Below are 23,862 nucleotides of genomic sequence, written 5' to 3'. Positions count from 1 at the left end.
CTCTAACCACTGAGCAATGCAAGCCAGTGCTACTTTAACCTTTTTTAGGTGTACAGCAAGCATGTCAAACTCAAAGGCTAACACAGTCCAAATAAACAAGGTTTAAGTTTATGTGGGCCGCAAAAAAACAAAAGCTTCAATTGTCATAGAAATGTAGGTTTATTTCAATAGAGACATGCTGAATAAAAGGGCTGAAATAAATGAGTAATCGTTAACAGAAAATAATAGAACATTTTAATAAAAATTAATATTTTTTCTTGAACATTTAACTTATCAGACACTGAATAACTGCACAAATTAATAAGTGTAACGCAAATAAACCTACTTTTCTTATTCTCCAAAAGCAAAATATTTCCTGTTGCGCACACCAAACAAGTCAGTACAAGACTAATGATGTGGCAATCAGCTGCTAAAATATTCGCTGCTAGTATTAGTGGAGGAAATGGTGCGCCTGCGTGTAAGGCGTGTAAGGGAAACGAATGCAACACAATTATAGTAATCAGTCAGCGAACGTTATAGTTCATTATTAATAATTATGTATAACAGGATATTGTAAAAATGAAGTTATGAAATTTTTATTAAAACGTTTCTTACTTACTGTTATATTGTCTGGGCCACAAAAATATTCGTTGTGGGCTGTGTGCAGCTCGTGGACTGCAAGTTTGACATGCTTGGTGTACAGTTTGGAATGAATTGAGTGTTCACGTTGTTGTAAAACCATAACCACCATCCATCTCCAGTAATTCTCATGATCCCAAACTGAAATTCTATGTACATAAAAAAAAATAAGTAACTCCCCATTCTCCCTCTCCCCAGCTCCTAGCAACCACCATTCTAATTTGTACCTCTAACTATGACTACTCAACTACCTCAGAGAAGTGGAATCATGCTATATATGTCCTTTTATGTCTGGCATAGTCACTTAGCGTAATGTCTTCAAGGTTCATCCATGTGGTAGCATGTAGCAGAATTTAATTCCTTTAAAAGGCTGAATAATATATACCATTACATATAGGATATACTCCCATTTTGTTTATTCATTCATTGATGGACATTTGGGTTATTTTTACCTTTGGGCTATTGTGAATATTGCTGCTGTGAACATAGATGTACAAATATCTAAGACCCTGCTTTTAATTCTTTTGGGTAAACTAAGAAATGGAATTTCTGGATCATATGGTAAATCTATTTTTAATATTTTGAGGAACTGCCATACTGTTTTCCACCGCCATACTGTTTACCTTCCCAACAGTGCACAATCTCAATTTCTCCATTTCTTCTCCCACACTTATTATTTTCTGTGTGTTTTTTGTTTTAATGGATGTAAAGTGATATCTCCTTGTGGTTTTGATTTACATTTCCCTAATGAACATCAGTTTTCATGTGCTTATTACTACTCATTTGTAAACCTTCTTTGGAGAAATGTCTAAGTCCTTCGCCCATTTTTTATTCAGGTGGTGTTTGGTGGTGGTGGTGTTGAATTGTAGGCGTTCTTTTTTTTTTTTTTTTTTAAATATATTTTATTGATTTTTTACAGAGAGGAAGGGAGAGAGATAGAGAGTTAGAAACATCGATCAGCTGCCTCCTGCACATCTCCTACTTGGGATGTGCCCGCAACCCAGGTACATGCCCTTGACCAGAATCGAACCTGGGACCTTTCAGTCCCCAGGCCGACACTCTATCCACTAAGCCAAACCGGCTTCGGCGCGTTCTTCATATATTCTGGATATTAACCTCTTATCGGATAAGTGATTGGTAGATATTTTCTCCCATTCCATGGGTTGCTTTTCACTCTGATGATTGTGTCCTAAGATGCATAATTTTTAATTTTGATGTTGTCCATTTAACCTATTGTTTTCTTTTGTTGTCTGTATTTTTGGTGTCACATTGAGACACTATTGCCAAAATTCAGTGTCATGAAGTTTTCCCCAATGGCTTTAGGCCATTAGTCCATTTTTTAGTTAATTTTGTACATGCTGTGTAGGTAAGGATCCAACTTTATTCTTTTACATGCGAATATTCAATTTTTCCAGCACTATTTGTTGAAAAGATTGTTCTTTCCTCATTTAATGGTCTTGGCACCCTTGTGAAAAATCACTTGACCATCTACAGGGTGGGGCAAAAGTAGGTTTATAGTTCAAATAAATTCTGTTTGGGTGCTCGTAACTGTAAACTTACTTTTGCCCCACCCTGTATATGCGAACGTTTATTTCTGGGCTCTTTATTGTATATCATTTGCCTGTATGTTTGTGTTTATGCCACTACCGTATGTTTTGATTATTGTAGCTTTGTAATAAGTTTTGAAATCAATAAATATGAGATCTCAAACATTGTTTAAGATTGTTTTGTCTATTCAGAATTCCTTGAGATTCTATCTGAATTTTAGGATGGCTATTCCTATTTCTACAAAGAAATGACTTGGGACTTTGATAGAGATTGCATTTAATCTGTAGGTCGCTTAGGAGATTGTATTGACAGTATTAAAAATTCTTGAATATGGGATATCTTTTCATTTATTTGTGTCTTCTTTAATTTATTTTAGCAACGTCTTGTAGTTCTCATGTGCAAATCTTTCTCCTCCTGGGCTAAGTTTATTCCTAAGTATTTGTTTCATTTTGATGCTAGCATGAATGAGATTGTTCATGTAGTTTTCTTTTTGGATTGTTAATTCCCCCTGGAGTTTTTAACTCTCAAGCTTGTCTACACTGAGTCTCGAGCAGTTGTCAGTTACAATTTAAGTGTTTGTATGGGCACTGCTCCAACAGTGGTCTTTTGCCCTGGGCCTCAATTTCCAGTAAACTGGGATTCTGTGTATTTGCCTGTCTCTCCAATGTTGGGACAGGGCTTTTCCTGTGACTTTAGTTCTCTGATAGATCTAAGAAGAGTTGTTGACTTTCAGGGTGTTTTGTGTTTGTTGTGTTTTTTAAATATATTCTTATTGATTTCAGAGAGGAAGGGAGGGAGAGAGAGAGATAGAAACATCAATGATGAGAGAGAATCATTGATCGGCTGCCTTCTGCATGCCCCCACTGGGGATCAAGCCCACAACCTAGGTATGTGCCCTTGACCAGAATCGAACCTGAGACCCTTCAGTCTGCAGGCCAACCCTCTATCCACTGAGCCAGACCAGCTAGGGCAAGAGTTCCTTCTTTTTTACCGCCGTGTAGTATCCCATGGTGTAAATGTACCACAGCTTTTTAATCCACTCATCTACTGATGGCACTTGGTCTGTTTACAAATCTTAGCTATTGTAAATTGTGCTGCTATGAACATAGGGGTGCATATATTCTTTCTGATTGATGTTTCCGGTTTCTTAGGATATATTCCTAGAAGTGGAATCACTGGGTCAAAAGTCTTTTATATTAGTTGCTGTTTTGCTAAATACACTATAGAAGAATATTTAACCATAAAACCTGTGTAGCTTTAGCGTTAGCTGGTATTTTCTTGGATGCTTGCAACTGGGGACTCCCTGTGAATTTATAATTATATCCTGTTGACAGGAAATAAGTAGACTTTACATAGTAATTGTTTTTTAGACCTTTTAGTATCTCCCAAGGTGAGCCACTTTGCATTATAGAGACAATAATTTTCTTTAAGGCTTATTTCAATGCAGAATCATAAGTCAGTAACTTCAAAAAAGGCAAGCCAAATAAAAGGGGAAGGAAGATGGGGATTAATGCCAATCTACACTAATAAAAGAGAAACATGCAAATTGGTGTCACTCCGCTATGCCCACCAGCCAATCAGAGCGACTGTGCAAATTAACCAAACAAAGATGGCAGTTAATTTGCATATGCAGGTGCAGAGTGAAGACTGAAGACTGAAGAGGCTTGGTTTCTCCACTGCAGCTGCAGTGGAGAAGCCAAGCCTCACTGCAGCCAGAGCAAAGGCCTGAATCCCGGGTGCCGGAGGAAAACCAATGCCAGCAGCCAGGGGAAGGAAGGCCTATTGCGTGAATCTTCATGCAACGGGCTTCTAGTTTTATATATATACAGGTGTACGTTTTTTATTTAAATCAGTGGTGTAAACCTAGTTATATCAAGGTAGGGTGATTTTTATAGATAGATAGGTAGATAGATAGATATATGTCTATATATGTATATCTGTATATACGGAGAGATATAGGTAGATATATTTTTTAATTGATTTCAGAGAGGAAAGGAGGGGGAGAGAAAGAGATAGAAACATCAGTGATGAGAGAGAATCATGGATAGGCTGCCTCCTGCACACCCGACACTGGGGATCAAGCCTGCAACCCGGGCATGTGCCCTGACTGGGAAACAAACCCTGACCTCCTGGTTCATAGGTCAATGCTCAACCACTGAGCCACACCAGCTGGGCAAGGTAGGGTGATTTTTAAAAAAACATCAATACGTAGGTGCCTCAGGTAAATTAAATTAGAATATCTGGGAGTGGTTGCTGGCATTGAATATTCTTAATTATTTAAGGTACTATTATTATTGTATTGCAAAAACAATGTTTTTATAGCTTTATCCACATACTTTGCTCTTTTCTCCTCATACCTTTGTGCATTTTTTATCTTCCTGGTGGGATCTCCTTCTGCCTATAATACAGTCTCTAGAATTTCTTTTAGTGAGGGTCTCCTGGTGGCCAGCTGTCAGGTTTTGTTTGTCTGGAAATGTCTGTTATATTCTATTTTTTAAAGATATTTTTGCTGGATCTAGGTATCACTTATCTATTTTTGGGTAACAAACCATCCCACACTTCTTGACACAAAAGCACTGTGTGCCCATGAATCTGTGGGTCAGCAATTTGGGGAAGGCTCAATGGAATTACTTTTCTCTGGTCTGCATGGTGTCAGCTGGGCTCATTCATACATCTATAGCCACTTGTCAAGTCAAATGGGGCTGGAAAGTCCCAGATGGCCTCACATATATTACTGGCGGTTTACTAGAGTGAGAGAGGAAACTGGGCAACATATCTGTCATAATTCAGCTTAAACTTCTTCACATGGTGACTGGGTTCAAAAAGCAGTATAGAACTGCCAAGCCCCAGTGCACAAACACTCTGCCATCCTATTTGCAAAGCACTTCAGCTGTCAAACCTCAAATTCCAAAATGTGGAGAAATGAGGCATCATCTGTTGATGGGAAGAATGACAATGTCATATTCAAAGGGGTGTACATACAAAGTGGGGGAATTTGTGGCCTTAAAAATCTATCACAGTATTAAATTTTAGGTTGGAATATTTTTTTCTTCAAGCACATTTTCTTCTTTCCACTGTCTTTTGATTTACACTGATGCTATTGAGTACTTAGCAAATTCTTATTGCTTTTTAAATTTTCTGCCTTTGTGTTCCCTCATTCACTACAACATGTCTAGGTGTGACCTTACTTTTATTTGTCTGACTTGGGCTTTATTGAATATCCTTGACTTGTTATCTTTTATCCTTTCTAGGAAATTCTCAGCCATTATTTGCCTCTGCCCCCACTCTGTCTCTTCTAGAACTTCAATTAAGTTAGATTTTTTGCTGTTTTTCCATGTCTATATTTTTGTGCGTAAAGGTTTTATTATGTACAGAGTGGGAAGGGTGGGGACTCAGTTCTGGGCAACTGCTTTCCTCTTGGCAGCCAGGGCATTACTCAGCTCCTCTTGCTTCCTCTTGGCATGAATATGTGTGTCCTCTTTCATTTCTTGATGAATTTGCCTGTTGTCCTTGGAGATCTTGAGCAGCTCCAGAGCACTATGCTTGTACGAAGCAAAGCTGCATACCTCTCAGATTATGTCCTACACAAACTCGCTGTGCTTGGTGAGCATTCACAGCAATGCTCAGCTTGCTCATGCTCTTGGTTACTTTGTGGCCCTTGTTGAGACCATAGCCATGGGGCAGTGCAGAGCCGTGGCTCCCGCTTTTCATTGGCTACTGCGTTGGAAGGCTCCATTTCTATTAACCTCTTCTAAATGCTACATTCTGGATCATTTCTTTCTATTTATCTTCCAGTTTACTAATTTTCTCTTCAGTTATGCTTAGCTGCTTAGCTCTTCTACTTTTTTTTTAACCAAATTAACCATAGATCATAATTTTTTTCTTTTTTTCAGAACTAAGGTACAACTCACATGCAATAAAATTTGCTTTTTTTTTTTTTTAACTTGGTGTGCAGTATATGAATTTTAACACATGTATAGATTTGAAAGGTTTGGAGTGGACCAGCGTCGTGCACCTATGACATGAGGCTGTAATATGTACCAAGGAAATTTTTATTTCCATCTTGGTGCAGACAGGCTGAGACCAAAAAAGGAATCAGCATTGACAGAAAGGGGGGAAAGGCTTTTATCAGCTCTTGCTGGCAGTTTCTGCTGGCATAAGGGTCCTCTGGTTATCTAAGCTATGCTGTACTCAAGGCTGCAAGCTTTCTGCAAGATTCCTGCTAAACACAGTTAAGTTTCCTCTGCCCCATTTTATTCTCTTTAACCCTTTCAAGATTCATTCCTTCTGTGTATAGATGTATATGTGTGTGTGTGTGTGTGTGTGTGTGTGTGTGTGTGTATGCTTTCATCAATATCACACTCTTAGTGTTGTTTTATAGTAAGTCTTGAAATCAGGAAGTATGAATCTTCTAATTTTCTTTTTCAAAGTTGTTATGATCTTCTAGTTCTAATCTGCTAGATCACTTTTTATATTTTCCTGTTCCCTGAAGATTTTTTTTCAAGTTTGTCTCATTTCTTTAACTTTTGTACCATGGAATTCAGCTTTAGTTTTTGAGTTTCTTTCTTGAACAATATTTGTGAAGATTGATATGTCATGGCTATCATTCTTTTTTAGAAATTTTTCAAACAACAAAGAAAACTTACTTTTTTAGTCTTGCAGTTATATAGATGCATTGAATCCTTTTGTAATTCTAAGAGACCATCTTTGTAGTTTAAGCTTTCATTGAACACAGTTGAAAATTCAAAATTTTTCATATTCTGCCCTTCCTGGCAGAAAGGAGAACACTGACAGAAGAAAATATTTCGTGATGATATGGATTAGAAGATAAATGTAAAGAGACAACTAGCAGCATCTTAGTCTTAATGCTTTCCAGTATGGTAGCTATCAACCATCTGTAGTTATGGAGCACTTAAAAAGTAGACTTGTTATGTGGTATAAATATAAAGTATACGTGGGTTTCAAAGACTTGGAACGAGAAAAGAAATTTAAAATAGCTCAATTTTTAAAATTTTGATTACATTGTTGAAATAACATTATATACTTTTTACTTTTTAAATGTAGCTACTAGGAAATGTAAAATTACATATGTTGCTCATCTTAAATTTCTTTGGGGCAGCATTGGTCTATATAACATCTCCTTTTGCTGGGAAAGAATGTGACAGTGTTTGTACATCTTATATGATGTTTTTGAACCAAAATTTATTAAACAAATGGACAAATACTGAAGTTAAGTGTATATACAAAGGTGACTAGAAGGAAATAGATGATGTAGAAATGAAAATATTCTTTGAATTTATTCCAGGTTTTTTTAAAATTAATAATCTGAAAATCCTGGCTGGTATTTACTCAGTGGTTGAGTGTCAATCAATGAACCAGGAGGTCATGGTACGATTCCCGTTCAAGGCACATGCCTGGGTTGCAGGCTCCATATCAAAGTGGGTGTGCAGGTGGCTGCCAATTTCTCATCAGTGTTTCTATCTCTCTTTCCCTGTCCCTTTCTCTCTCTAAAAAGTCAATAAAAATATTTGTGTGTTTTTTAAAGGAGGATCTGTTACGGGTTTAGCAAGGACCTTCAAAGGCAAAGTGAGCTTTTGAGCTCTCCTATTATCTGGGCACCCCTTTCCTTCAGCTTTGGCTTGGTAATGCCTACAGTATTGTTAGCTTTTTGTTGCTTTTAAGAGACTTTTTTATCTTTCAACATTTTCAGTTATTTATATTTTGAGGGTTATTCCAATAATCTAACCTACCCTTATCAGAAATGGATTACTACATCTTTTTTTTTTTGGCTTCCCTATTCACATGCACACAAGATTTAGGATACTATTGACTAAGCACTTTGCAAAGAGAAGATAATATGTAGAACTATAAAAATTAAATAGGTGAAGAGTCACATTTTAGGAGGTAGAACCTGAGTTAAGTCAGTAGGCACTGTTCATTTCAATTTAAACACACACAACAGACAAAAACTTGCTTTTGTTAAGTTAATAAAAGGATGAAACAAAATATTTTTTGTTATCATTGGGGCTTTTGAGTTGGCCAGATCTGATTGTGGCTGTCATAAGGTTGAGTGCTTACCAATATGGAAAATTCAGGCTTGTTATGAAAAAAAGTGGTTACCAAAACACTTACTGACGGCTGCTGAAGGGCCTGGATGACAGATCACCCACTCCATACTCATGAGTTGTGGCATGTCTAGTGGAAGTTAAAACTTTTACATCAACCTGAAGGTAGCGGAATTCAGTAATTTATTTATTTTATGGTTCAATTCTTTTACAATGAGCTGTTTTTCTAAGCTACCTTATGTGTATGTGGCAAAGCAATTGTAATTTGACATTCTCCAGTTTAAATCTACAGGTGAGATATAAAAAGATATCTTCGAATTATTTTGTTTCCTAAATATTTGTTTCCTTCCACTGAAACAAATCTTTCTTACCCAGTTATTTTTATTACATTTACACACTGCTATAGCCAAGGAAATTATCATTTTTCTTAATAGTTAATAAGTGCCTTTGCTTGCCAGTCTTCTTTAAGGATGTGGTTTACTATGTTTCTCTGGGCTACACCAACTAGGATTGAAGGTATTTAAATATTTTAGGAAGATCAAATATTTTGATAATTTATAGTAGGCTGTTGCTGTGATTCTTGGATCTTGAGGTTAGCTGTTTCAAATTAGATATGTTTTTTCTTGAACAGCAAACCAACATTTCAGAGCAGTGTGTCAGCGACATGGCAGAGGTGAATCACATTGGTGTGATGGTGAATGAATGCCTAATAACTGGTACTTTTGTCCCCACTTATATTTAATCTTGTAGTTGATAAGGCAAAAGAAGAAATACATTAATAAATGTAGATGTGCCGTAAAGAACGAAATTTTTGCCCCTTATGTGATTTGACAACTGTGTGTGCCTTTTAGTATGCATTAAAATTAGGAATAATGTTTACATTTTGAGCAGTGAATTATGTCTAGGATCATTATCATTTGAGATAGTCACTATAAAGTCAAACTGGAGTTATTCCAAGCATTAAATAGTTCAAAATGCTTTGAATTGCAAAATTGAGCATGTTAATATTTACCAGTCTGTAAACATTTACCACATTTTTACATCAGCATTCTAGCCGCTTTGTTATGAAAACATGAGCAAATTCTCTTCCTACACTTGTCTTTTTGTTTAATGCACTTTTTTTTTCTTTTCTGCTTTCTCTCTTGACTCTTGTATCCTCATAGTAATTGTAGCAGCAACTACTATAGATCAACAGCCACAAAACTCTTTTTTGGTTGGTTTTGTTTCAGACCTATCTCTGAGACGACAAACAGGACACATTCTTTCTAGGACTGCTTAAAGGCATCATCAGCTTCTGGGCCTTACAGAGAGGCAGGCATTTTATTTTTAACTGGAGGCCTGGTGCATGAAAATTTGTGCATGTATCTTGGTTGCCCTCTCGCAGTCCAGGAGCCCTCAGGAGATGTCCGATTGATGGCTTAGGGAGCGGGTCTAAGCCTCAGTCTGGCCTCCCTCTGCGGGAGGCAACCGGCAGGCTGGGGGATGGACGGCGCCAGCAGGTGAGTGGCGGGACCTGGCCCCAATCGCTCCGCTGCCCCCGCTTGTGGCTTCCCTCTGTGGGAGGTGACCAGTGGGGTGATGAGGGGGGGGAAGGACAGTACCCCCTAATTGCCCCTCCGCTGCCGCCGCAGGTCGCTGCCACCCCCCTATCACTGTCCCCTCCCTCTCCCTGCTGGCACCGACCTTGGCTGGCCTGGCGCCAGCCCTGCCCCCCACCAACCAGTCATTCCACTGTTTAGTCGATTTTCATATTAGGCTTTTATTATATAGGATAGTTTCACAAAACTCCTGTTTGACTTGTTCTGTTGTGAGACCATCATTGAAATCCCCTTTGGGGTTTCAGCATACTGTAGCTGCAGCCAGGGATCTGATAATAGAATTTAATACTGAGATATAAACTCAAGTTCCATCTACTCGTTAAAAAAACAAAGTGAAATAAAGAAGTGAAAAATTAGTAACTCTTCTAAGCCTTATTAAAAGATGGGATTTAGGCCCTGTCGGGTGTGGCTCAGCAGTTGAACGTCGACCCAGGAACCAAGAGGTCACCAGTTTGATTCCCGGTCAGGGCATATGCCCAGATTGCAGGCTCGATCCCCAGTGGGGGCGTGCAGGAGGCAGCCAATCAATGATTCTCTCTCATCATTGATGTTTCTATCTCTCCCTCTCCCTTCCTCTCTGAAATCAGTAAAAATATTAATAAGACGGGATTGCCCTGACTGGTTTGGCTCAGTGGATAGAGTGTCAGCCTGTGGACTGAGGGTCCCAGGTTCGATTCCGGTCAAGGGCATGTACCTTGGTTGCGGGCACATCCCCAGTGGGAGGTGTGCAGGAGGCAGCTGATCGATGTTTCTCTCTCATCGATGTTTCTAACTCTCTATCCTCCCTTCCTCTCTGTAAAAAATCAATGAAATATATTTAAAAAAGAAAAAGTAAAAGAAGGGATTTAGGACAAATCCCATTGAGATTAGGTAATGTAGGATATGAAAGTGTGTCATGTTACTTTTGGAGAATATTAGAAGTTGCTGTCAAATGTGCTTCGGAATTAAACAGGCCCATTTGCCAGAGTATGTAATAATTAGCTTTGGTGTTTTAAAAATATGTTCTCTTTTCCCATATCTCCGTAAATTTGGGTGACTTCATTGCATTTAGCATATAGTGTGCATAATACCATTAGATTTCTTTAAAAGAAAAAAGACCTAGTTACTGTGTTATTGGAACCTTAAATAAACATGGGCTAGATTAAAGAGTAAAATTATTTTAATGTTTCTTTCACCTTGGTTTTATCAGAGTGAGCTTTAAGTACAGGTATATGTTCCTCACTATATTTAGGAGATATAATTCTATTGAAGTCCTATCCAAACTAGCTTAAGCTAAAAGAGAATTTGTTTCATATGGCTTTGGGCGTAGCTAGATATTGGCGGCTCATCCTCTTAGTTGAAATGATTTCTCCTTAACATCTGCTTCTGGCTGACTTCTTTCATAGCCTCCACGGGATGGCAAGGTGGTCAAAGTAGCTCTTACCCCCACGTAGCCATTTGTGCCAGCATTATTTGTAAATGTTTTATTTGTCATTGTCACAGTCCCTGAATCATTTAGGAATGCTATATGTGTATGATTGGAGTCATTTGCTGTACCCCTCTCTCAGGAATGAAGTCCCACCTAAAGCACTTAACCAAGAATAGGACTAAGAGTAGACTTTGTCTCTGGGGAGAGACAAAAGTTCACCACTTCTTTCATTAGAATAAGACATACCTGTCAATTTGCTCATTTCACATTCTAAAGAGCTGGCATCACAAATTTCACTGAAACTACTGTGAGCCAGGCTAGAGCTGAGGGAAATGTTCATAACACAGGTAACTGAACTTAATGTGCTCCTCCTACCAAAAACAAAAGGAGATCCTCTCCCTCCCTCCCTCTCTCATCCTCTCATCTTAGAGGTCAGTGCCCATGTTTCATAGCTTGAACTACAGATTCCACTTTATCATAGTCAAGTTTTGCTGATTTAAACAATTCTCAACATTAGGTTTAATCAGCAAAACAAAACTTCATTATTAAAAAGTTCTCAAGGTTATTGATGAGAACAAACAAATGGAATCTATGGACAACAATTTGGTAAAGGCCAAGGAAAGAGGAGAGGTAGGGGGAGGTGGAGGTGGCAGTGGGTTGGGGAGGAATTCTGCAATAATATCAACATAAAATTTTTTAATAAAAACATAATGATTTTAAACCTTTCCTAGCCAGAAATGTTATTAGCATTCTGTGAAAGCAGAGAAAAGTAAATGATATTTAGGAAACTCACATTTTATTTCATCAACAAAGTAAGATATGCCCCTCACCCCCTTTGCCACTGTCCTACCATTCTTTATTTCTTATCTATAATAATAAAAGCATAATATGCTAATTAGACTGGACATCCTTCCAGACATCCTTCTGGATGACCTTCTGGATGAAGGTGGGGCTGTGAGGGAAGCCCAGGTCCCGGGTGCCTGCCGGCAGCTAGAGGGAAGTCCGGGTCCTGGGTGCCAGAGGGAAGCCGGTGCCAGCAGCTGGGGGAAGGAAGGCCTAAACTTGCATGAATTTCGTGCATTGGGCCTCTAGTACAGTGGTTCTCAACCTTCTGGCCCTTTAAATACAGTTCCTCATGTTGTGACCCCAACCATAAAATTATTTTCGTTGCTACTTCATAACTGTAATTTTGCTACTGTTATGAATCATAATGTAAATATCTGATATGCAGGATGGTCTTAGGCGACCCCTGTGAAAGGGTCCTTCGACCGCCAAAGGGGTTGCGACCCACAGGTTGAGAACCGCTGCTCTAGTATTAAATAGTTGGAAAGGCTATATACCACAGTATCTCCCACTCATAGATCAAGAGACAGGATTGGATTCCTATGGTATAACATATGTAGTTTTAGTCAAGATTTTTTACTATAAAAAGTTCAAAAACACCAAAAATTTTGTGGAGAGAAGTCCTTTTCTTCTAGTAAAAAACTTTAAACTTTCTAGTAAAAGAACTTCTAGTATTCAAAATCAAGGTTTATAAAATGATGAAATAACCTATAGGCTCTTATTGTTGCTTGTTTCCATCTTTTCTCCTATTGGATTGCTTTAGCTTTCTTATAGCAAAAGCAAAAGGGATTTTTTGTGATTTAGGAGAATTAACTCTTACTGCAATATCAAATTAAGTAGGTGAATTATCACTAGTTTATAATTGTCCCTGTATGAATTAGTGACTATTTTGTTGTTGTTAATTATCACCCAAGGATATTTTTCCATTGCTTTTTAGAGAGCAGTAGGGAGGGAGAAAGGGGAAGGGAGACATAGAAATATCAATGAGAGAGAGAGACATCAATTGGTTGCCTCCGCCCTGATCAGGGCCAGGGGTCAAACCTGCAACCCAAGTACATGCCCTTGACCAGGAATAGAACCCTCGACCCTTCGATGCGTGGGCGGATGTTCTAACCACTGAGAAACACTGTCCATTAGTGACTTTTTTCACATAAATCTTTTAAATCCTTGACTAATTGTTGCTGAGCCATTGCCCAACTTGTATTCAGGAATGGGAGCACATGCTAATAATTAGCTCAAGGGAAACAAAGTTAAATCTGTTGCCAATCCATATGTTTTGGAACATCTGATGTTCCAAAGCAAAATTCAAGAATGGGTTTATATATTCAAAACCAAGTTCCTTAGTTAGCAGAAATAAGTGAGAGAATTCCTGGGAATGATCCTTGTTCTTGCCATTGAAGGAAGAGTTAGCAGGAGACTTCTTTTCTGCCATTTTCTGCAGCCTGTGAAAATTTTGCCACTGCTGCACTGTATTACAGAAACTGATTAACACACAGTTATTAACAGTTGGCTTGGTGTTTTATGCCTGGTTATTTTACACAGAAACACAAAAATAGTTGCAAGTCATTCTTTGGAGAATGGAATCACTTTTTAAAAAAAATTTTATTGATTTCAGAAAGAGGAAGGAAGAAGGAGAGAGAGTTAGAAACATCAATGATGAGAGAGAATAATTGATCAGCTGCCTCCTGCATGCTTCCTACTGGGGATGGAACCCGCAACCCGGGCATGTACCCTGACCCAGAATTAAATCGTGACCTCTTGGTACATAGGTCCATGCTCAACCACTGAGCCACACCCTCTATCTGATATCACATTTTAAATGTACTGATGGAGTTGATGGTTTAAATAAAAGTTGTGTTACGTTTAAGCTTTTTGTTTGTTTGTTTTTTTATAGTGGATCCTTTCATGGCATGAATAAATTGATCTATTTTATGTTTTGTTAATTTGGAACAAAGCCACTAAAAAAGGACAAGATTATGATTTGGGGAGTTTGGTGACCTGATTCAGTTTTCAAAGAAAGAAAAATTAAAATTTGTGAACATTTAAAAAACCACCACAGTGGTCATTTGATCAGTTTGTGAGAATAGTCCATCTAGTTGGTATTTTCAAGCAAGCTATAACTCATTTTTTTAAAAGTTTTTTTTTCTTCTATTTTACCACAAAAATTTTATAAAATAAACAAAGATATTTTTCTTTTTATATTAGCATCTCATCTTTATTTGGGTATTTATCAGGGCTTGCTTAAAAACCTTTTGCTGAAGAAGTTATCAGTCTGGGGCATGACTACATAACATGACCTGCCCAATTAGGAATTTATGATTTATTAAAGCTCCCCCTTTTTGTCCACAAATTGTTTAACACTGAGTTAGTGTAATAGAATCTGAGAGTTGATGTCACAAAGAGTGTTTTGCCCTACCTGGTTTGGCTTAATAGATAGAGTGCCGGCCTGTGGACTGAAAGGTGTCCTGGGTTAGATTCTGGTCAAGGGCACATGCCTGGGTTGTGGGTTCAACCCCCCATAGGGGGTGTGCAGGAGGCAGCCAATCAATGATTCTCTCTCATTATTGAAGTTTCTATCTCTCCCTCTCCCTTCCCCTCTAAAATCAATAAAAATATAAAAACAAACAAACAGAAAACAAAGAGTGCTTTGTTTGGGGCAAATTATGCTCAGAAAATGAAATTGTCTTTGCCAGTAATTTATTTAACACAGGTTCACTGTGGGATTTATAATTTATGATAATTTACAAATGAATAACATAGGATAATGTCTTTTAATAAGTCAGTAAATAAATAACATACTCCAAATGATAGATTAATGATATCATTGTTCCAGGCCAACAGAAGATTAAAGAAATAAGGTTCAAATTTAGTTGCGGTGCACCTTCCTACAGATTGGTTCTTGGTAAAATCAGTCCTTCCAGCAGGTGGCTTAGGTCTCTCGCCTTCTGGGGCACATAGCTAGCAAGTGAATGCACAAGCGTTGGCCATCAAGGTGAGCTGCTCTGAAGGTTATTACTGCAGGACTTCACATGGTTTATACCACCGCTTACAAGTAGTAACCTGGCCAAGGCAGGAACATGTCCCTTCTCTTCCAATAATGATCTGTATTTAGCATACTTTGTCTTTCTCATACCAAAGGCCCAATTACTCTTACTTCAATGGTTCTTGAACTTGAGCATCCATCAGATCACTTGGAAGCCTTGTAAGAGCACAAGATTCTCAGTAGCTTAAGTGTGGTGTCCAAGAATTTGCAGATACTGATATTGACGCACTTGAGAACCACAGGAGCTTGTGTGAATGATTTTACATATTTGCATTGTCCATGTCAAAGCCCTCCATATTTTAATGTTATTTGAGTTTACAATTCACCTTACTCTACATACTTACGTTTATTGTGTACAAGGTATTGGGTGGGCAAGAAAATGGAGGAAAGGAGAGGGAAAGAGGAGCATCAATGTGAGAGTGAAACATAGATCGATTGCCTCCTGCATATGTATCAAGAGGTTGCCAGTTAGATTCCTGGTCAGGGCACATGCCCGGGTTGTGAGCTCCATCCCTAGCAGGGGGTCTGCAGAGGCAGCCAGTTGGTGTTTGTCTTTCACATCCATGTTTCTCTCTCTCTCCCTCTCCTTTCCTCTCACTAAAATCAATAATAAAAACATATCAAATCTTTGTCTTATCACAAAGACAGAACTATTACCCAGTTGAGCCATGAATTGTAAAAGTACAATCTTTTTGAAAACTTAAAATTAAAAAAGACTTTTTTAATTTAGAAAATTTGTATGTTTTAAATTTGGGATTTATCACGTTTCATGGCCCAAAATAGCACATGTGATTTTTGGCAGCTTCTGTCCTGCTCATGCCAATGAAAGCAGCACCATATGGTATGACTGCTGTTACATTAGGAAACGCACACCCTTTGGAGACATTGCCTGGCATAAAGCAGAGCCTCTGCTCCTCATATGCTTAACCTTTCAAGCCAAAATATTGACCAAGATATATTAAGATTTTAGGATATCATGGTATCCTATCAGCTGAGTCTTACAACTCTTTTTCCTACTAGCTTTAACATTTAGCCGCATTATGAAAACACATACTCAGAACTTCATGGAGTCTCTTACCCAATCTCAGAAAGAAGCTTTTGAATGATTATTGCAAGAAAAGAAAGTATGTACCTTTCAGAATGCAACCAATAAGTGTTTTCCCTTTACAAAAGAGTAAAGTTCCTTTTTATTCACTTATTTAGTAGCAAATTTTAGTTGAATAGAGAAAATTTAAGTTTAATGCAGAATCTTTGTTGACTTAGACTTTCATTTGTTATTTTAGGGACATAATCACCTTCGCTGTTTTGTTCGGATTTCTTTTTCTTCACTTTTTCAGTTCCTCTCCCCTTTCAACATTTCTTCCCTCCCAGCAAACAAGAAAAATGCAGGTCCTTTGTGCTCCTTATATGAGGTTGACTGATACTCATCCATGGTCACTGCCATGCACCTCACCACCACTGCCCAGGATACTTATCTTCTAACTTTCCTAAATAGGTGCTTAAAGAAAAATGAAGCAAGCCGAGATTTCACATGAAACTGATTGATTTATGAAGCATAGAGTTACCTTTATATATGTTATGATCAGCTCCTATCTAATTTTTAGAAATTCTTTAAAGATTGTCTTTGGGGGCAGGGGGAGTTTAAAGAGACAAAGTTGGTCCCAGGTTGCAAGGCACCCTTCAACCAGCAGCCTCCGGAGAGGACGGGTATAAATGGAGCAGTAGCTTGCCCGGCCGCCTCTCTCCGCTTTGGGGCCCAGCAGACTGAAGAAAACAAGAAAAAAAGATTTTTTGAGGTTTTTTTTAAAACCTGAAAATCTTTAAAACCTGAAAAGAAAAGAAAAAGGAAAAGCAAATCCTCCTTACAGAACCCACAGGGAAGGGACTTTTGCAAGCTTCCAGCCTTCCCTTGCCTGCCACCACCACTGCCTCATTTGGGCGTTTGTTGGTCCTATTGGTCCAGCAGTCATGTGGTGAGCTGCCGTCATCCACATGCCTCCTCTCTGGCTGTGGAAGCCCCTCTGCGTGGCAGCCCCGCCCCCTCCTCGTGTGCTCTACCCCTGGGGTGGAGCTTAGAGTCGGCACTGACAAATATTTACTATTTCTCTCTTCCCCTGGCTGCTGTGATCTTAAACCATCAGAAGCCCATGGCCAGTATTTATAGAGAAATGCATGTCCTGAGGCTGTGGGGATACTGTTTGGTTGCTTCTTGAAGAATTATTTAATAGGAAAGGGAGTCCCCATTTAATAATTTTTAAAATTTTTATTTTGAAATTTGGAGGTTTGGAACAGGACAGCTGAAAATTACAAACTCCCTGGGAGAGTCATATTGTTTTGAGAGCCTTTTGTCTACTGTCTTGCAGTCTGGAATAAGCCATCCCTGAACTCCTCTGCCTGCTCCTCTGTCTCTGAGTCTGTGCCAGCTGCTCTCATCTTTTTTAAAAAATATATTTTTATTGATTTCAAAGAGGAAGGAAGAGGGAGAGACAGATAGAAACATCAACGGTGAGAGAGTCCTTGATCGCTGCCTCCTGCACGCCCCCTGCTGGGGATCAAGCTCACAACCCAGACATGTGCCCTTGACTGGAATCGAACCTGGGACTATTCAGTCCATAAGCCGATGCTCTGTCCACTGAGCCAAACCAGTTAGGGCGCTTCTCTCATCTTCACCCTGCCACCTGTGAGCCCTGGTGCCGAGAAGAGCCCCCTTCTGTTTTGTGTGGCCTCTTAACAAAAAGTTCTCCTGGTGGACTCAGGTGGTGGGGACTGATGAGGTGAACACTGCAGCCAGCTTGTGTTTGTTTTTTGTTGTTTTATGTACTAAAAATATTATTTGTGTAGAGAGCAGGCGCATAGAACATCTACTAAAGGAAAAACATAAACTCTGGAAAGCAATCCACCAGATGCTTCACAGCGTTGTGGCCGGGTGGGGTGACGGATGACCTGGTTTCTTTATTGTATTTTTTATGCTTTCCATAATAAACATGTGTTGCTTTCACAATCTAAGTACATACCATGCACTCTCCACCCAGGAAATTGGGAATAATCTCTATCAATGTAATCCAGCAGGCCTCCAGGACCCTGACAGTCATCCCCCGCATAAATAAGGAATTTCCTTCTGTTGTCATCAATGAATGGACAGACCAGTGTCCAGAGGGTGGGAAACACCTGGGGAGTCCACAGTGTAGTCTTGGGGTAGTTGGCATCCACCACCTTGATGATGCACAGCAGGGCCTTGATGCCAGTTCTCCACAGGTTGAATGCCTGCTTACAACTGTTTGGCCCAGTAACAGGCAGTTTTTATTAAGTATAAGTCAATACCAGTATGTATTCCTGATTTACTATTTTTAAAAGTAGTACATCTTAGTTTAGACATTGACTTCTCAATGCCAGTGTTGCCTCCCAAGTCAGTGTGATAAGCAAGTGTCTCTTCACATTTCCTGCACTCGCATGTCACCGAGGCCGAGCGATATGAAAAGTTCAGTCCTGCAGAGCCTGTGCTGTCTGTCCCCGTCTGCTGAGACAGGATCCCCTGCAGCTCCTGGGCTTTACCTATGTCAACTTCCAGCAGCTGGCTGACGCTGAGCAGGCCTTAAATACCATGAACTTTGATGTGATTAGGGAGCCCCATCATGTCGTCTCAGAGGGATATCTCTTTGAGAAAGTCTGATGTGGGAAACATCTTCATCAAGAACCTGGACAAATCTATAGATAACAAAGCACTTTGTGTGACTTTTTCTGCTTTTGGAAACATACTGTTCTTCAACGTGGTATGTGATGAGAATGGCTGGGGGTTATGCCTTTATTCACTTCAGGACCAAAGAGGCTGCGGACAAGGCCATGGAGAAGATGAATGGCATGCTCCTCGATGACCTCAAAGTGTTTGTGGGCAGATTCAAGTCTCAAAAGAGCAGGAAAAGTGTGGAGCCAAAGCCAAGGAGTTCACCAGTGTGTATATCAAAAACTTTAGGAAAGAGGTGGATGATGAGAATCTGAAAGAGCTGTTCAGCCAGTTTGGTCAGACTCTAAGTGCCAAGGTGATGACATCCCAGTGGGAAATCCAAAGGCTTTGGCTTTGTGAGTTACTAAAAACATGAGGATGCCATTAAGCCATGGAAGAGATGAATGGAAAGAAAATCAGTGGGAAAGTCGTTTTTGTAGGCCATGCACAGAAGAAAGTGGAGCAATAGGCTGAGTTAAAACAGAAATTTGAAGAGCTGAAAGAAGAGAGAATAGCTGATACCAGGCAGAGGAATCTCTACATTAAGAACTTGGATGACACCATTGATTATCAGAATTTAAGGAGTTTTCTCCTTTTGGATCCATCATCAGTGCTAAGGTAATGCTGGAGGATGGGAGAAGCAAGGGGTTTGGCTTTGTCGGCTTCTCATCTCCTGAAGCAATCAAAGCAGTCACCAAAATGAACGGATGCATCATGAGTTCCAAGCCTCTTTATGTTGCCTTGGCCCGTAGGAAGGGAAAAGGCTCTGCATACCTGACCAACCAGGATATGCAGTGGGTGGCCGGAAAAAGAGCACTCCCTGCAGGCCCATCTTAAATCAGCTCCAGCCTGCAGCTGGTGGCTGCTTTGTGCCAGCAGTTCCACAGGCTTAGGGAAGGCCCTATTACACACCTAACCAGTTAGCACAGATGTGGCCTGTTCCCTGCTGCCAGTAAGGTGGTAGGCCTCAAAGCCTCCAAGGAATGCCAAGTGCTATATGCCAGCCTGGGCCTTGTCCAACTCTTCACCACCTGCCTCCAACTGGGAATGCTCTGGCCTCTTGTGGCTTCCCTACTACCTCTCAGAGAATCAGTGCCCCCACTGGTGTGCAGAATTTAGCATCTAATGCTGCTGTTGCCTCTGCGGTCCGCAGCCATCACTCTGCCTGCCATTCAGCCTGCTGTCCATGTGCAGGGGCAGATGCTGGGAGAACGTTTGCTTCTGCTCGTCAAAACCATGCATTAGAACCTGGCAGAAAATATGGGAATGCTGCTGGAGATCAACAACGTTGGGCTGCTGCACATGCTAGCGTTCCCTGAGTCTCTCTGCTCTGTGGTTGATAAAGCTGTCTGTGCGGTTCTACAGGCTCATCATGCCAAGAAAAGCTGTGCAGAAGGTGGGTGCTGTTGCTGCTGCTACCTCTCAGAAAAGGAAAAACTGATTGAAAAGCCAAATAGCCAACCCCCCATGGAATTCAGCTCAAGGTTTGAAGGTTTTTCCAGCTTGTTCTATGGACCGCAATACCAAAAACCACAAATTGCAAATTTAATAGGTTATTTTGTATCAAAAAGTCAATTATGAAGCACCTAGAAATTTTCAATTAAAAGACTGTATTCTCTGGGTTCTGTTATGACCCAGACAGTGTTAAGTTTTACTTTTTCTATTGTGGGTGTTGTCTCCCCATCCCAGAAATTGGTTTTATTTTATGTACCCAAGTCTTACGTTTCTCAATTTAGAAAAACAACTTCATTTAAAAAAAGAGAAGTAAAGTTGTCCTCATAAGACAACTAGGCTTGTAACTTCATTCAGAAGTTCTCTCTTTTTTCCTTCAGGTCTAATTTATTGGTACTTATTTGTAATGAGCAGTTTCTCCTGGGGGAATTGGATTTGAATAAATAATGGTGATGAATTCCTTTAGAGGTGTGCAGAGGAACTCCTGAAATATAATTCTTTTTTTTTTTTTTTTAAATATATTTTTTTATTGATTTTTTACAGAGAGGAAGGGAGAGAGACAGAGAGCTAGAAACATCGATGAGAGAGAAACATCGACCAGCTGCCTCCTGCACATCCCCCACTGGGGATATGCCCGCAACCCAGGTACATGCCCTTGACCGGAATCGAACCCGGGACCCCTCAGTCCGCAGGCCGACGCTCTATCCACTGAGCCAAACCGGTCTCGGCTGAAATATAATTCTTGATAATCCTTTCCTCCATCTTAGTTCTTTTTCATCAAAAACAAAAATAGTAGATCGCTTCTCAGCCCTTTGGCTATGATCAGGTGTAAAATAGTGGACTTAATTTTCTGAGACTAGTGCTCTTTGACATCCGTATTTAGTAATTTCTTGTCCTATCAGCTTGAAGTCATTGCACAATTTTGATCTTAATTTGGGACTATTTTAGAGAATTAATGTTAAAAGGAAAAATTCAGGAGAAGCTGTTTATTTCATTGTGACCCCAGTGACTGACAATTTGCCTTTGGAAACCTAGAGATCAGATAGAATTTCTGTCAACCAAATACCAAATGTGTGTAGAATGCCAGTGTGTGTGTGTCTTGTATTGTGATAGCCCACATTGTGATTACTGCCTTTCGGGAACTTCCCTAAATGTACCGAAGAAAAATTCTGCCCAGAGACTAGGGGGTTTTTGCAATCTACCAAGAATTTATTTCATTAGTATTCTAATATTTTTAGGAAGAATTTCAAGATATATGTAAATTAGAGCCAAATTTATGTTCACAAAATTAGTTGTGCCGTTGCCTGCTCTGTGACGTCATGGTTGCACCAACTAAGAATTAATTAAGAACATAGATTTGAAATTCTTACTCAATTTCTGGTTGAATAAAGTGTCCCTTCTGAGATATTTTTAGAATCGTAGAACTGCTAAAGGACTTGCTGTGTGAGTCAGGTTCTCATTCAGAAACTGGTATTGAATATCAACTTTCAAACTTTGCATTTTTCATTCTGAATTCTTCTTCTTTTCTGAAAATGCAAGTTTAAGCTGTCATCCGTGGATTAAGTAAATTCTTTTTTTTTTTTTTTTTTTTTTTAAATATATTTTATTGATTTTTTACAGAGAGGAAGGGAGAGAGATAGAGAGTTAGAAACATCGATGAGAGAGAATCATCGATCAGCTGCCTCCTGCACATCTCCTACTGGGGATATGCCCGCAACCCAGGTACATGCCCTTGACCGGAATCGAACCTGGGACCTCTCAGTCCGCAGGCCGACGCTCTATCCACCGAGCCAAACCGGTTTTGGCTAAGTAAATTCTTTATATGTATCACAAGAATACAACTTTCGATATCAGACCATTGAAATGATCCCTCTGTTTAAAAGTGGATTTTTTCACAGATGTAAACTGTTGTGAGTTGGTAATTATGCTATTGGAATTGTCAGAGAGCTTCAGAAAGATATGGCTCTAATTTTTATGAAAGAGGTTTGAAAAAATGTATTTTTCTTTTTTCATCATAGTTCAGATTCAGAGCATTCTAATGACAGAGGATGGGATTCATGATTGACTATGATGAACAATTGCATAGTCTTAGCCAGTCACTTAGTTGCTTTCTTCATTATGCAGAAAGAAAGCTAATTATGAAAAAATGTTTGAATTTTGTTATAAATGGAAGTGGTAGCCTGAAGTCAATACACAGATGCAAGACACTTTTGTTGTATCTTATCTATTTTGGTGGTAATTAATTATGTAATCCCTGTGTACTTAATCTTAAATTCTAAGGCAATGGTGATTAGTCATCTTTAGAAAAGAATCTTCTGTTCATTTTTTCTGTTTCTGTTTTTCTGATATTTTTAGAGTATTATAATTATAACTAAATTATTGGTGAAATAGGAAACAGCTTGAGGAGGTAACTTACATTTATAGGAATTGCTTTTGTTTTTTGTCTTTTTGTTGTCAGTCCTCACCTGAGGATATTTTTCCATTGATTTTTAGAGACAGTGGAAGGGATGGGGAGGGACAGAGAGAGAGAAACATTGACTGGCTGCCTCCCGCACATTCCCTGACCAAGAATGGGATTGAGTTTGCAACTGAGATATGTGCCCTTGACCGGAATCGAACTCGTGACCCTTCAGTCCATGGTTTGATGCTCTCTCCAGTGAGCCAAACTGGCTGGGACTTGATTTTAAAAATATATATTTTTTTATTGATTTTAGAGAGGAAGGGAGCGGGAGAGAGAAATAGAAACATCAATGATGACAGAGAATCCTTGATCGGCTGCCTCCTGCACATCCCCAACTGGGGATGGAGCCCACAACCCAGGCATGTGCTCCTGCCCCCTGACCTGAATCGAGCCCAGGACTCTTCAGTTCACAGGCCGACGCTCTATCCACTGAACCAAACCAGCTAGGGCTGCTTTTGTTTTTAATTGAGGCACCACCACCTCTAAGGAGCAGGGGCGACAAAATAAAACTAGAAAAACGTAGACATTTTTAATAGCCCCAAAATGAACTAATAAAGAGGCAGTTTTAAAGCAGGGAAGTCAACTTTCTTATACACTAATTCTTTGTTCTGAAAGCAGGGACAATTTTTAGTAACCAGTTGAATAATTATTTTGTAAGTCGTGGATATTGAAATCATTTGTTCAGTTTCAAACCTTTAGAAAGGAAGTATTAATATATTTACTTCTCTTTCTTTTTTTTTTTTAATTAAATCTTTATTGTTCAGATTATTACATTTGTTCCTCTTTTTCCCCCCCATAACTCCCCTCCTCCCAGTTCCCGCCCCACCCTCCGCCCTCACTCCCCACCCACTGTCCTCATCCATAGGTGCACGATTTTTGTCCAGTCTCTTCCCGCATCTCCCACACCCCTTTCCCCCCCAAGAATAGTCAGTCCATTCCCTTTCTATGTCCCTGATTCTATTATAATCACCAGTTCATTCTGTTCATCGGATTATTTATTCACTTGATTCATAGATTCACTTGTTGATAGATGCATATTTGTTGTTCATAATTTGTATCTTTACCTTTTTCTTCCTCTTCCTCTTCTTAAAGGATACCTTTCAGC

At 39.4% G+C, this 23,862-nt stretch overlaps 1 protein-coding gene and 1 pseudogene across 2 annotated transcripts in view; both read left to right on the top strand.

Moving 5' to 3' along the window:
* GLG1 (golgi glycoprotein 1) overlaps positions 1-23,862 on the top strand; it is a gene marked incomplete at its 5' end in the record, with an annotated part of 112,198 nt that overhangs the window by 30,435 nt on the left and 57,901 nt on the right. The window lies entirely within an intron of this gene.
* LOC308531344 (polyadenylate-binding protein 4-like) lies at positions 18,139-20,285 on the top strand (annotated as a pseudogene). Its single transcript has 2 exons — positions 18,139-18,409; positions 18,544-20,285. The product of its transcript is annotated as a polyadenylate-binding protein 4-like (transcript).

The sequence above is a fragment of the Myotis nattereri genome (genome assembly GCF_964212035.1).
Source record: "Myotis nattereri genome assembly, chromosome: 15".
Classification (NCBI taxonomy): domain Eukaryota; kingdom Metazoa; phylum Chordata; class Mammalia; order Chiroptera; family Vespertilionidae; genus Myotis; species Myotis nattereri.
The sequence above is the reverse complement of the archived record's forward strand: the minus strand, read 5'-3'. Positions and strand labels throughout refer to the sequence as shown.